Source organism: Triticum urartu, chromosome 6A, assembly GCF_056163025.1.
Source record: "Triticum urartu cultivar PI428250 chromosome 6A, HENAU_Tu73, whole genome shotgun sequence".
Classification (NCBI taxonomy): domain Eukaryota; kingdom Viridiplantae; phylum Streptophyta; class Magnoliopsida; order Poales; family Poaceae; genus Triticum; species Triticum urartu.
The window spans coordinates 372,830,255-372,844,200 of NC_141878.1; positions in this window are offsets into that span (position 1 = coordinate 372,830,255).

Here is a 13,946-nt window from a genome sequence, read left to right on the forward strand (position 1 = left end):
GACGGGCGCGGGGGCAACACGCCTACAGGCTGTGCCACTGACGGTTTCGGGCCAGGTCTGGTTTGCGGGCCAGAGCAGCCACCTGGCCCACACGTCCGCGATGTATCGTCAGAGGCGCGGGTAGGAGAATTGGTGGGTGAGGTAGACGCGTCCCTCGCTAGGGGCGTGGACCGCTCGTTCCTCCGTCGCGGTGTGCTTTTGCCGATCGGATTCTTTTTGCCGATCGGATTCGTGCACGCAGTTTCGCTACCAAGCTATCCGTCCACTCCGAGTGACGCGTGGGACCAAATCCAGGTTGGCCCAGATGTCAGATGGATCGATCCTTGTGCTGTTTCCTTCCATCTTTTTTTCTTTTTGAGACATCACTGTTTCCTTCCGTCTTGGTTTGGTGGACCAAACAATTGAAGGCCAAAACCATGAGCCTCACGCTCGTCCTCTGCAATTGGTTGCGTGTTTATTAAACCCACGTGAGGAAGCAGTACACTCTCGTAGTCTCGTGAGCATGACATGTGGGCCAGAGGATACGATGGCCCATCGCTCTGTGACTACCTTCCAGAACGCACTCTGTGGAGGAATTGGGAACATATAGCTGCGGTTCGGGCTTCTAACCCTGGTTGAGTTACGGAAACGAATATCCGGCACCGAAACTCCCCGGTTTGGTTTTCTAACCCGAGTTGGAGTTGGGTTATGAAAAGGAATATTCGGCACCTAAATTCCCAGGGCATATTATCAGATGAGGCCTCTTATCGGATTCCCCAATACAACCAACCGCCAGCAAGAGACCCCGTCATCCAAAAAAAAAAACGCCAGCAAGAGACAGAAATATCTTCTCCACACAACGAGATTTATATCCACACATGTAATATTTTTTATGTGATATTTTAAGACTCAAGATTTTCTGAACAGAATTTTCAACAGGAGAATTCCACGAAATCATAATTATCTTGTGCGGCCTGAACTTCTGTAATTCATTGAGTCAGAAATGAGGCTCTAGATTCATAACTAGATACTTCTAGGAAAGAACATTCTTGGGCCGGGTCGCTAATACTCCCTTCTCCTTCAAAAGAGGCTTGTCCCCAAGCCTCCGCGTGCGGGAAGCGCGTGTGCAATGCCTCCTTGTCCTCCCAGATGGTGCCGATCGTCGGAGTCGACCACTGCACTTGAACTTGCTCCTTCATTTCTCCATTCTTCTTGCGCCATCTTGAACTCATGACGACCGTGGGTACGGCGAGGTCCTCCTCCGTCGATGGCAGTGTCGACGATGCAGTGATGCCCGGTAGGAGTGCTTGCCGGAGCTGCGAGATGTGGAACACGGGATGCACCGCAGCTTGAGGTGGCAGCTTGAGCTCGTAAGCGACGTCTGACCTTGGCGATGATGGGAAACAGTCTGTAGAACTTGTAGGAGAGCTTGTGGTTTGCGCGGGGGGCAACCGAAGATTGGATGTACGGCTGCAGCTTGAGGAAGACTTGGTCACCCACCTTGAACTGCGTTTCTTATCTGCTTGATCCTTCATGAGTTGACGGGCTCGATGGAGTTGCTGTTGGATTACTCCTTGCATCACCTTGCGCTCTTCAAGCCAGGACTACAGTGCAGGTACCGTATAGGAAGTGGTTGATGTGATTCCCCAGTGCCTAGGCTCTCACCCGAACATCGCCTTGAAAGGAGTCGTGCCTATTGCGGAGTGGTACGAGGAATTATACCAGAACTGTGCCAACGGAATCCAAAAGCTCCATTTTTGGGACATGCTTGAACGAAACACCTCGGGGAGGTCTCGATGCACTGGTTGACTCTCTCCGTCTGGCCATCCGTTTGTGGGTGATTTGCCGTGCTCATGCACATCTCCGTTCCGGCATACTTGAACAACTCTTGCCAAAAGTGGCTGGTAAACAACGGGTCTCGGTCAGACACAATGGCTCCAGGGAATCCATGCAGCTTGTATAACTGCTGCATATACAGAACAGCCACCTTGGCAGCAGTATAAGGGTGCGCCAGAGGAAGAAAATGGGCAAATCGCGTGCGCTTATCCACGACCACCAGCAGGCAGTTGAACTGCCCCGATTGCGGCAGCCGGTCCACGAAATCCATGGTAATGAGATCCCAAGACTCGCGAGGAATTGGTAGAGGCATCAAGAGACCCGGAGAAGCTGATCTATCTGGTTTTTGTTGGAAATATGCTCCGTACATGATTAATAATAAACATTTATCATGATATAAGGAAATAAAAATAACAACTTTATTATTGCCTCTAGGGCATATTTCCTTCAGTCTCCCACTTGCACTAGAGTCAATAATCTAGATTACATTGTAATGATTCTAACACCCATGGAGTCTTGGTGCTGATCATGTTTTGCTCGTGGAAGAGGCTTAGTCAACAAGTCTGCCACATTCAGACCCGTATGTATTTTGCAAATCTCTATGTCTCCCTTCTTGACTTGATCATGGATGGAGTTGAAGTGTCTCTTGATGTGTTTGGTTCTCTTGTGAAATCTGGATTCCTTTGCCAAGGCAATTGCTCCAGTATTGTCACAAAAGATTTTCATTGGACCCGATGCACTAGGTATGACACCTAGATCGGATATGAACTCCTTCATCCAGACTCCTTCATTTGCTGCTTCCGAAGTAGCCATGTACTCCGCTTCACATGTAGATCCCGCCATGATGCTTTGTTTAGAACTGCACCAACTGACAGCTCCACCGTTCAATGTAAACACGTATCCGGTTTGCGATTTAGAATCGTCCGGATCAGTGTCAAAGCTTGCATCAACGTAACCATTTATGATGAGCTCTTTGTCACCTCCATATACGAGAAACATATCCTTAGTCCTTTTCAGGTATTTTAGGATGTTCTTGACCGCTGTCCAGTGATCCACTCCTGGATTATTTTGGTACCTCCCTGCTAGACTTATAGCAAGACACACATCAGGTCTGGTACACATCATTGCATACATGATAGAGCCTATGGCTGAAGCATAGGGAACATCTTTCATTTTCTCTCTATCTTCTGCGGTGGTCGGACATTGAGTCTTACTCAATTTCACACCTTGTAACACAGGCAAGAACCCTTTCTTTGCTTGATCCATTTTGAACTTCTTCAAAACCTTGTCAAGGTATGTGCTTTGTGAAAGTCCAATTAAGCGTCTTGATCTATCTCTATAGATCTTAATGCCCAATATGTAAGCAGCTTCACCGAGGTCTTTCATTGAAAAACTCTTATTCAAGTATCCCTTTATGCTATCCAGAAATTCTATATTATTTCCAATCAATAATATGTCATCCACATATAATATCAGAAATGCTACAGAGCTCCCACTCACTTTCTTGTAAATACAGGCTTCTCCAAAAGTCTGTATAAAACCAAATGCTTTGATCACACTATCAAAGCGTTTATTCCAACTCCGAGAGGCTTGCACCAGTCCATAAATGGATCGCTGGAGCTTGCACACTTTGTTAGTTCCCTTTGGATCGACAAAACCTTCTGGTTGCATCATATACAACTCTTCTTCCAGAAATCCATTCAGGAATGCAGTTTTGACATCCATTTGCCAAATTTCATAATCATAAAATGCGGCAATTGCTAACATGATTCAGACAGACTTAAGCATCGCTATGGGTGAGAAGGTCTCATCGTAGTCAATCCCTTGAACTTGTCCAAAACCTTTTGCAACAAGTTGAGCTTTATAGACAGTAACATTACCATCAGCGTCAGTCTTCTTCTTGAAGATCCATTTATTATCAATTGCTTGCCGATCAACGGGCAAGTCAACCAAAGTCCACACTTTGTTCTCATACATGGATCCCATCTCAGATTTCATGGCTTCTAGCCATTTTGCGGAATATGGGCTCACCATCGCTTCTTCATAGTTCGTAGGTTCATCATGATCTAGTAGCATGACTTCCAGAACAGGATTACCATACCACTCTGGTGCGGATCTTACTCTGGTTGATCTACGAGGTTCGGTAGTAACTTGATCTGAAGTTTCATGATCATTATCATTAGCTTCCTCACTAATTGGTGTAGGTGTCACAGAAACCGGTTTCTGTGATGTACTGCTTTCCAATAAGGGAGTAGGTACAGTTACCTCATCAAGTTCTACTTTTCTCCCACTCACTTCTTTCGAGAGAAACTCCTTCTCTAGAAAAACTCCGAATTTAGCAACAAAAGTCTTGCCTTCGGGTCTGTGATAGAAGATGTACCCAACAGTCTCCTTTGGGTATCCTATGAAGACACATTTCTCCGATTTGGGTTCGAGATTATCATGTTGAAGTTTTTTCACATAAGCATCGCAGCCCCAAATGTTTAGAAACGACAACTTTGGTTTCTTGCCAAACCACAGTTCATAAGGCGTCGTCTCAACGGATTTCGATGGTGTCCTATTTAACGTGAATGCAGCCGTCTCTAAAGCATAACCCCAAAATGATAACGGTAAATCATTAAGAGACACCATAGATCGCACCATATCTAATAAAGTACGATTACGACGTTCGGACACACCATTACACTGTGGTGTTCCGGATGGCGTGAGTTGCGAAACTATTCTGCATTGTTTCAAATGTAGACCAAACTCGTAACTCAAATATTCTCCTCCACGATCAGATCGTAGAAACTTTATTTTCTTGTTACGATTATTTTCAACTTCACTCTGAAATTCTTTGAACTTCTCAAATGTTTCAGACTTATGTTTCATTAAGTAGATATACCCATATCTGCTTAAATCATTTGCGAAGGTGAGAAAATAACGATATCCGCCACGAGCCTCAACATTCATTGGACCACATACATCTGTATGTATGATTTCCAACAAATCCTTTGCTCTCTCCATAGTACCAGAGAACGGCGTTTTAGTCATCTTACCCATGAGGCACGGTTCGCAAGTACCAAGTGATTCATAATCAAGTGGTTCCAAAAGTCCATTAGTATGGAGTTTCTTCATGCGCTTTATACCGATATGACCTAAACGGCAGTGCCACAAATAAGTTGCACTATCATTATCAACTCTGCATCTTTTGATTTCAACATTATGAATATGTGTATCACTACTATCGAGATTCATCAAAAATAGACCACTCTTTAAGGGTGCATGACCATAAAAGATATTACTCATATAAATAGAACAACCATTATTCTCTGATTTAAATGAATAACCGTCTCGCATCAAACAAGATCCAGATATAATGTTCATGCTCAACGCTGGCACCAAATAACAATTATTTAGGTCTAATACTAATCCCGAAGGTAGATGTAGAGGTAGTGTGCCGACCGCGATCACATCGACTCTGGAACCATTTCCCACGCACATCGTCACCTCGTCCTTAGCCAATCTTCGCTTGATCCGTAGCCCCTGTTTCGAGTTGCAAATGTTAGCAACAGAACCAGTATCAAATACCCAGGTGCTACTGCGAGCATTAGTAAGGTACACGTCAATAACATGTATATCACATATACCTTTGTTCACTTTGCCATCCTTCTTATCCGCCAAATACTTGGGGCAGTTCCGCTTCCAGTGACCAGTCTGCTTGCAGTAGAAGCACTCAGTTTCAGGCTTAGGTCTAGACTTGGGTTTCTTCTCCTGAGCAGCAACTTGTTTGCTGTTCTTCTTGAAGTTCCCTTTCTTCTTCCCTTTGCCCTTTTTCTTGAAACTAGTGGTCTTATTGACCATCAACACCTGATGCTCCTTTTTGATTTCTACCTCCGCGGCTTTTAGCATTGCGAAGAGCTCAGGAATAGTCTTATTCATCCCTTGCATATTATAGTTCATCACGAAGCTTTTGTAGCTTGGTGGCAGTGATTGAAGAACTCTGTCAATGACACTATCAACAGGAAGATTAACCCCCAGTTGAGTCAAGTGATTATGATACCCAGACATTTTGAGTATATGTTCACTGACAGAACTATTCTCCTCCATCTTGCAGCTATAGAACTTATTGGAGACTTCATATCTCTCAATCCGGGCATTTGCTTGAAATATTAACTTCAACTTCTGGAACATCTCATATGCTCCATGACATTCAAAACGTCGTTGAAGACCCGGTTCTAAGCCGTAAAGCATGGCACACTGAACTATCGAGTAGTCATCAGCTTTGCTCTGCCAGACGTTCATAACATCTGGTGTTGCTCTTGCAGCAGGCTTGGCACTTAGCGGTGCTTCCAGGACGTAATTCTTCTGTGCAGCAATGAGGATAATCCTCAAGTTACGGACCCAGTCCGTGTAATTGCTACCATCATCTTTCAACTTTGCTTTCTCAAGGAACGCATTAAAATTCAACGGAACAACAACACGAGCCATCTATCTACAATCAAACATAGACAAGCAAGATACTATCAGGTACTAAGTTCATGATAAATTTAAGTTCAATTAATCGTATTACTTAAGAACTCCCACTTAGAAAGATATCCCTCTAATCCTCTAAGTGATCACATGATCCAAATCAACTAAACCATGTCCGATCATCACGTGAGATGGAGTAGTATCAATGGTGAACATCAATATGTTGATCATATCTACTATATGATTCACGCTTGACCTTTCGGTCTCCGTGTTCCGAGGCCATATCTGTTATATGCTAGGCTCGTCAAGTTAAACCTGAGTATTCCGCGTGTGCAACTGTTTTGCACCCATTGGATTTGAACGTAGAGCCTATCACACCCGATCATCACGTGGTGTCTCAGCACGAAGAACTTTCGCAACGGTGCATACTTAGGGAGAACACTTATACTTTGATAATTTAGTGAGGGATCATCTTATAATGCTACCGTCAATCAAAGCAAGATAAGATGCATAAAAGATAAACATCACATGCAATCAATATAAGTGATATGATATGGCCATCATCATCTTGTGCTTGTGATCTCCATCTTCGAAGCACCGTCATGATCACCATCGTCACCGGCGCAACACCTTGATCACCATCGTAGCATCGTTGTCGTCTCGCCAATCTTATGCTTCCACGACTATCGCTACCGCTTAGTGATAAAGTAAAGCATTACAGTGCAATTGCATTGCATACAATAAAGCGACAACACTATGGCTCCTGCCAGTTGCTGATAACTCAGTTACAAAACATGATCATCTCATACAATAAAATTTAGCATCATGTCTTGACCATATCACATCACAACATGCCCTGCAAAAACAAGTTAGACGTCCTCTACTTTGTTGTTGCAAGTTTTACGTGGCTGCTACGGGCTTAGCAAGAACCGTTCTTACCTACGCATCAAAACCACAACGATAGTTTGTCAAGTTGGTGCTGTTTTAACCTTCGCAAGGACCGGGCGTAGCCACACTCGGTTCAACTAAAGTTGGAGAAACTGACACCCGCCAGCCACCTGTGTGCAAAGCACGTCGGTAGAACCAGTCTCGCATAAGCGTACGCGTAATGTCGGTCCGGGCCGCTTCATCCAACAATACCGTCGAACCAAATGACATGCTGGTAAGCAGTATGACTTATATCGCCCACAACTCACTTGTGTTCTACTCGTGCATAACATCAACGCATAAAACCTAGGCTCGGATGCCACTGTTGGGGAACGTAGTAATTTCAAAAGAATTCCTACGCACACGCAAGATCATGGTGATGCATAGCAACGAGAGGGGAGAGTGTTGTCTACGTACCCTCGTAGACCGGAAGCGGAAGCGTTAGCACAACGCGGTTGATGTAGTCGTACGTCTTCACGGCCCGACCGATCAAGCACCGAAACTATGGCACCTCCGAGTTCTAGCACACGTTCAGCTCGATGATGATCCCCGGATTCTGATCCAGCAAAGTGTCGGGGATGAGTTCCGTCAGCACGACGGCGTGGTGACGATCTTGATGTTTTACAGTCGTAGGGCTTCGCCTAAGCACCACTACAATATTATCGAGGATTATAGTGGAGGGGGGCACCGCACACGGCTAAGAGATCAATGATCAATTGTTGTGTCTATGGGGTGCCCTCCTGCCCCCGTATATAAAGGAGTGGAGGAGGGGCCGGCCAAGGAGGGTGGCGCGCCTTAGGGGGGAGTCCAACTCCCACAGGGAGTAGGACTCCCCTTTTTCCTATTAGGAGTAGGAGAGGGAAGGAAGAGGAAGGAGGGAGGAACGAAAGGGGGGCCGGCCCCCCTCCCAATTCGGATTGGGCTTGGGGGGGGGGCGTGCCCCCTCCCTTGCTCCTTTCCCCTCCTTTCCACTAAGGCCCAATAAGGCCCATATACCTCCCGGGGGGTTCCGATAATCTCCCGGTGATCCGGTATTGTCCCAATCTCACCCGGAACCTTTCCGGTGTCCAAATATAGTCGTCCAATATATCGATCTTTATGTCTCGACCATTTCGAGACTCCTCGTCAAGTCCGTGATCACATCCGGGACTCCGAACAACCTTCGGTACATCAAAATATATAAACTCATAATGAAACTGTCATCGTAACATTAAGCATGCGGACCCTACGGGTTCGAGAACAATGTAGACATGACCGAGACACGTCTCCGGTCAATAACCAATAGCGGAACCTGGATGCTCATATTGGCTCCTACATATTCTACAAAGATCTTTATCGGTTAGACCGCATAACAACATACGTTTGTTCCCTTTGTCATTGGTATGTTACTTGCCCGAGATTTGATCGTCGGTATCTCAATACCTAGTTTAATCTCATTACCAGCAAGTCTCTTTACTCGTTCCGTAATACATCATCCCGCAGCTAACTTATTAGTTGCAATGCTTGCAAGGCTTATGTGATGTGCATTACCGAGAGGGCCCAGAGATACCTCTCCGACAATCGGAGCGACAAATCCTAATCTCGAAATACGCCAACCCAACAAGTACCTTCGGAGACACCTGTAGAGCACCTTTATAATCACCCAGTTACGTTGTGATGTTTGGTAGCACACAAAGTGTTCCTTCGGTAAACGAGAGTTGCATAATCTCATAGTCATAGGAACATGTATAAGTCATGAAGAAAGCAATAGCAACAAACTAAACGATCAAGTCCTAAGCTAACGAAATGGGTCAAGTCAATCACATCATTCTCCTAATGATGTGATCCCGTTAATCAAATGAAAACTCATGTCTATGGCTAGGAAACCTAACCATCTTCGATCAACGAGCTAGTCAAGTAGAGACATACTAGTGACACTATGTTTGTCTATGTATTCACACATGTATTATGTTTTCGGTTAATACAATTCTAGCATGAATAATAAACATTTATCATGATATAAGGAAATAAATAATAACTTTATTATTGCCTCTAGGGCATATTTCCTTCATGAACCACCTGATAATCCAAATGATATATCTATGTGTGATGCTGAAACACAACCTGGTAATGAACCTGAAACTAGTGATAAAGCTATTGATAATGTTCATGATGATGCTCAACCTAGTAATGATAATGATGTAGAAATTGAACCTGCTGATGATCTTGATAACCCACAATCAAAGAATCAAAGTTATGATAAGAAAGACTTTGTTGCTAGGAAACATGGTAAAGAAAGAGAACCTTGGGTTCAGAACCCATGCCTTTTCCTCCCAAACCATCCAAGAAAAAGGATGATGAGGATTTTGAGCGCTTTGCTAAAATGATTAGACCTATCTTTTTACGTATGTGATTGACTGATATGCTCAAAATGAATCCTTATGCTAAGTACATGAAAGATATTGTTTCAAATAAAAGAAAGATACCAGAAGTTGAAATTTCCACTATGCTTGCTAATTATACTTTTAAGGGTGGAATACCAAAGAAACTTGGAGATCCAGGAGTACCTACTATACGATGCTCCATTAAAAGAAACTATGTTAAAACTGCTTTATGTGATCTTGGAGCCGGTGTTAGTGTTATGTCTCTCTCTTTATATCGTAGACTTGACTTGAATAAGTTGACACCTACTGAAATATCTTTGCAAATGGCTGATAAATCAACTGTTATACCTATCGGTATTTGTGAGGATGTGCCTGTTGTGGTTGCAAACGTTACTATTTTAACGGACTTTGTTATTCTTGATATTCCCGAGGACGATAGCATGTCTATTATTCTTGGAAGACCTTTTCTTAATACTGCAGGGGCTGTTATTGATTGCAACAAAGGCAATGTCATTTTTCATGTTAATGGCAATGAGCATACGGTACACTTTTCGAGGAAACAACCTCAAGTTCATAGTATCAATTCTATCGGAAAAATTCCATCGATTATATTTGGAGGTTTTGAATTTCCTCTTCCTACTGTCAAGAAGAAATATGATATACTTATTATTGGGGATGTGCATATCCCCGTTGAGGTAACCTAGTGTTATTCAAAATTTCTCCGGTTTCATGTTAATCAGAATGAGTTTGTTAACAAGACTTGATCAACCTTGTTAGTGGATTCCTTTTGATGAGCATGACATGGATGAAACTAGAAGCACAACCTTATGTACCCTCTCTATACTTTCTGTTATTTAGTTGAAATAAAATAAAAATAAATATTTGTCTATCCGTTATCTGATTATCCGTGCAATATAAAAATACGTCGAAAATAAAAGTTCTCCAAATGCCCTGAAAATTAAATATGATTTTTTCTAGAATATTTGAGGATTTATGGAACAGAGAATACACCAGGGAGGCCAACCACCTTGCCACGAGGGTGGAGGGCGCGCCCACCCCTCTAGGGCGCGCCCCCCCTGCCTCGTGGGCCCACGGTGGCCCTCCTCCACTTATTCCTGCATCCATCCTCTTCTTCTTCCTCCCACAAACACGAAAAACCAACTCAAGCACGAGTTCCAGCCCTCTTTGCTGCCATTTTCGATCTCCTTGCTCAAACCACCTCTCACAAAACTGCTTGGGGAGATTGTTCCTTGGTATGTGACTCCTCCATCGGTCTAATTAGTTTTTGTTCTAATGCTTTATTCATTGCAAATTTTTGCTGCTTAGGTGACCCTGTTCTTGAGCTTGCATGTCAAATTTATATGGTCAAAAGTAGTTTTGATGCATGATATAGGCCCTAGGCACTTGTAGGAGTGGTTGCTATCAATATTATTGAGTTTGGTTTACTTCTATTTTGAAGTTACTAAAAATTTCAGAATTTTTCAAAAAATGATGAAGATATTATTGAGGGGCTCATCGAGCCAAAGCTCGAAGGAAAAGGCACCGAAGCCTAAGTATAATTTGCCACGCACCGCGGAGGTTCGGGCGTGTGAATGACCTACCGAGGATTTCTTGAGAGCAGCCGGGATTTATGAAGATTTTCATGAATTGGCTCATAATGCAGGCCTCACCACTTTCCTCCATGACCAATGCGATCAGTATCTCTTACTCACAAATACCTTTGTGCAAAACTTTCATTTTCATTCTAGGAACTCACCACCTACGGTGCAGTTTCATTTATATGATGAGCATAAGGAGATGTCACTTTATGATTTCTGTCGGATTTGTTTAGTCCCTTTTGGGGGCAAGACAGAAGAACCACATCATGATGATGTGGAGGGATTTATTGACACTATCACTGTAGGGGAAACAAGGAAGGTTTCCGATGCACGAATCACTAGCATACATTTTCCTGTTTTACACTTTTTTGCATTATTTGCTAGTCGTTGCTTAATTGGTCGCGAAAACTGTGGAAACCTAAGTATCCCTGATATTATTATTTTTCACCACAGTTTATACGGTGATAACTCTTTTAGTATGGGCGGCATTATTGCTAGACAGTTAAGTATGAACCGTACTAAGGGTCCCATCTTTGGAGGCATTTATGCTTCACGCCTCGCTGCACATTTTAACATACCTATTAGGCATTATGAGAAGGAAGAAAAGGTGCTGCCTCGTGTTTATTTAGATTATAAAAGCATGGTAGCACATGATTTTATTGTTAAGAATAGGGAAGGAGAGCTTAAATATCAATTGTTCTTTAATAAACATCATCCTGAGACTATTACCTTGCCTGCTCCTTCTTTGTTTGATTTGACTGTAGGCACGTACCTTGTTCCATTGGCGGCTATTCATGCCTACCGGAACCCTGCACCAGCCCCGGAACCGGAACCACAAGAGGAGCCTCCACGACAGTTTGTTTATTCTTGGGATCCAGAGATGACTGTCAGCCAATGGCAGTCAGAGTCTTCTTCATCACAATACGACCCCAACAACTATTATTATGGATATCAGCCAGGCCAGCCGTGGCCATAGACCAACTTAGGCCAAAAGCCTAAGCTTGGGGGAGTACGTATTTCTCACCGACATTACATTTATGCTCACACACTCATTGCTATATGTTGGTGTTCATACTTTTTCATTGTATCATCCATGCTAGTTTATTTTCCTTTTTATGCTTTCTTCTTGTGTGTTTAATTAACCTTAAGAAAAACCAAAAAAAATAGTTGTAGCTTTTAGTTAGTTTACTTTTCTTGCTGTAGTAATAATTAAAAAGAAAACCCAAAAATATTTCACGTTCTTCTTTTGCTTGTTGGGAGCTTTCCTGTGTAAATGGTTTTATTTCTTTTCTTTTCTTTGGGGGTCAGTAGGAGAAGACCATGATTAAATTGTTGAAGTAACTCTTATATGCTTTATTGTTGATTTAACCAAGAGCCCATATTGCTTTGTCTTCTCCTGTTTATTGAATGCTCGCATATTCCAGCTTAGCCCAATGCACGTGCACTCTTATTATTATTCACATCGTTCGGTCATGCAAGTGAAAGGCAATTATGATGATATATGATGGACTGACTGAGATGAGAAAAACTGGTATGAACTCGACCTCTTTTGTTTTTGTAAATATGATGAGTTCATCGTTCTTGATTCAGCTTGTTATGAATAAACATGTTTGCAATGAAAATTAGAGATCATAGTTGCTTGTGCCATGCTTGATTAGCTATGAGTTATAATGGTTTATCTTGCATGCCAACATGCTATTGAGATGGTTATGATGTGGTATGATGGGGTGGTATCCTCCTCTGAATGATTTAAGTGACTTGACTTGGCACATGTTCACGCATGTAGTTGAAACAAATCAACATAGCCTTCACGATATTTATGTTCATGGTGGATTATATCCTACTCATGCTTGCATCCAATGTTTATTAATTTTAATGCATGTACATGGCTGTTGTCGCTCTCTAGTTGGTCGTTTTCCAGTCTTTTGCTAGCCTTCACCTGTACTAAGCGGGAATACTTCTTTGCATCCAATCCCTTAAACCCCAAAGTTATTCCAGATGAGTCCACTATACCTTCCTATATGCGGTATCTACCTGCCGTTCCAAGTAAATTTGTATGTGCCAAACTCTAAACCTTCAAATAATCATCCTGTTTTGTATGCTCGAATATCTCATGTATCAACTAGGGTTGTCTATATCTTCCACGCTAGGCGGGTTATTCTCAAGAGGAGTGGACTCCGCTCCTCACTCACGAGAAAATGGCTGGTCACCAGGATGCCCAGTCCTATGCTTTATGTAAACTAAATCAAAATAATTGCAAAAAAAACTCCCCCTAGGACTGTTGTTAGTTGGAGGCACTCGTTGTTTCGAGCAAGCCATGGATTGATGTTTGTTGGTGGAGGGGGAGTATAAACTTTACCATTCTGTTTGGGAACCGCCTATAATGTGTGTAGCATGGAAGATATCGCCATCTCTTGCTTGTTATGTTGACAATGAAAGTATACCTCTCAAAATATTATTCACCTTTGTTTCAAAACCGAGCTCTGGGCACCTCTACAAATCCCTGCTTCCCTCTGCGAAGGGCCTATCTATTTACTTTTATGTTGAGTCATCACCCTCTTATTAAAAGCGCTAGCTGGAGAGCGCAGCTGTCATTTGCATTCATCACTGTTAATTTATATTGGGTGTGACTATGATTGGATCTCTTTTACCATGAATTACAATGTCTAGTCAGTCCTTGATCTTTAAAGATGCTCTACATTTATGTTTTGCGGTCTCAGAAAGGGCTAGCGAGATACCATCTTGTTATATCATATTATGATTGTTTTGAGAAAGTGTTGTCATCAGAGAT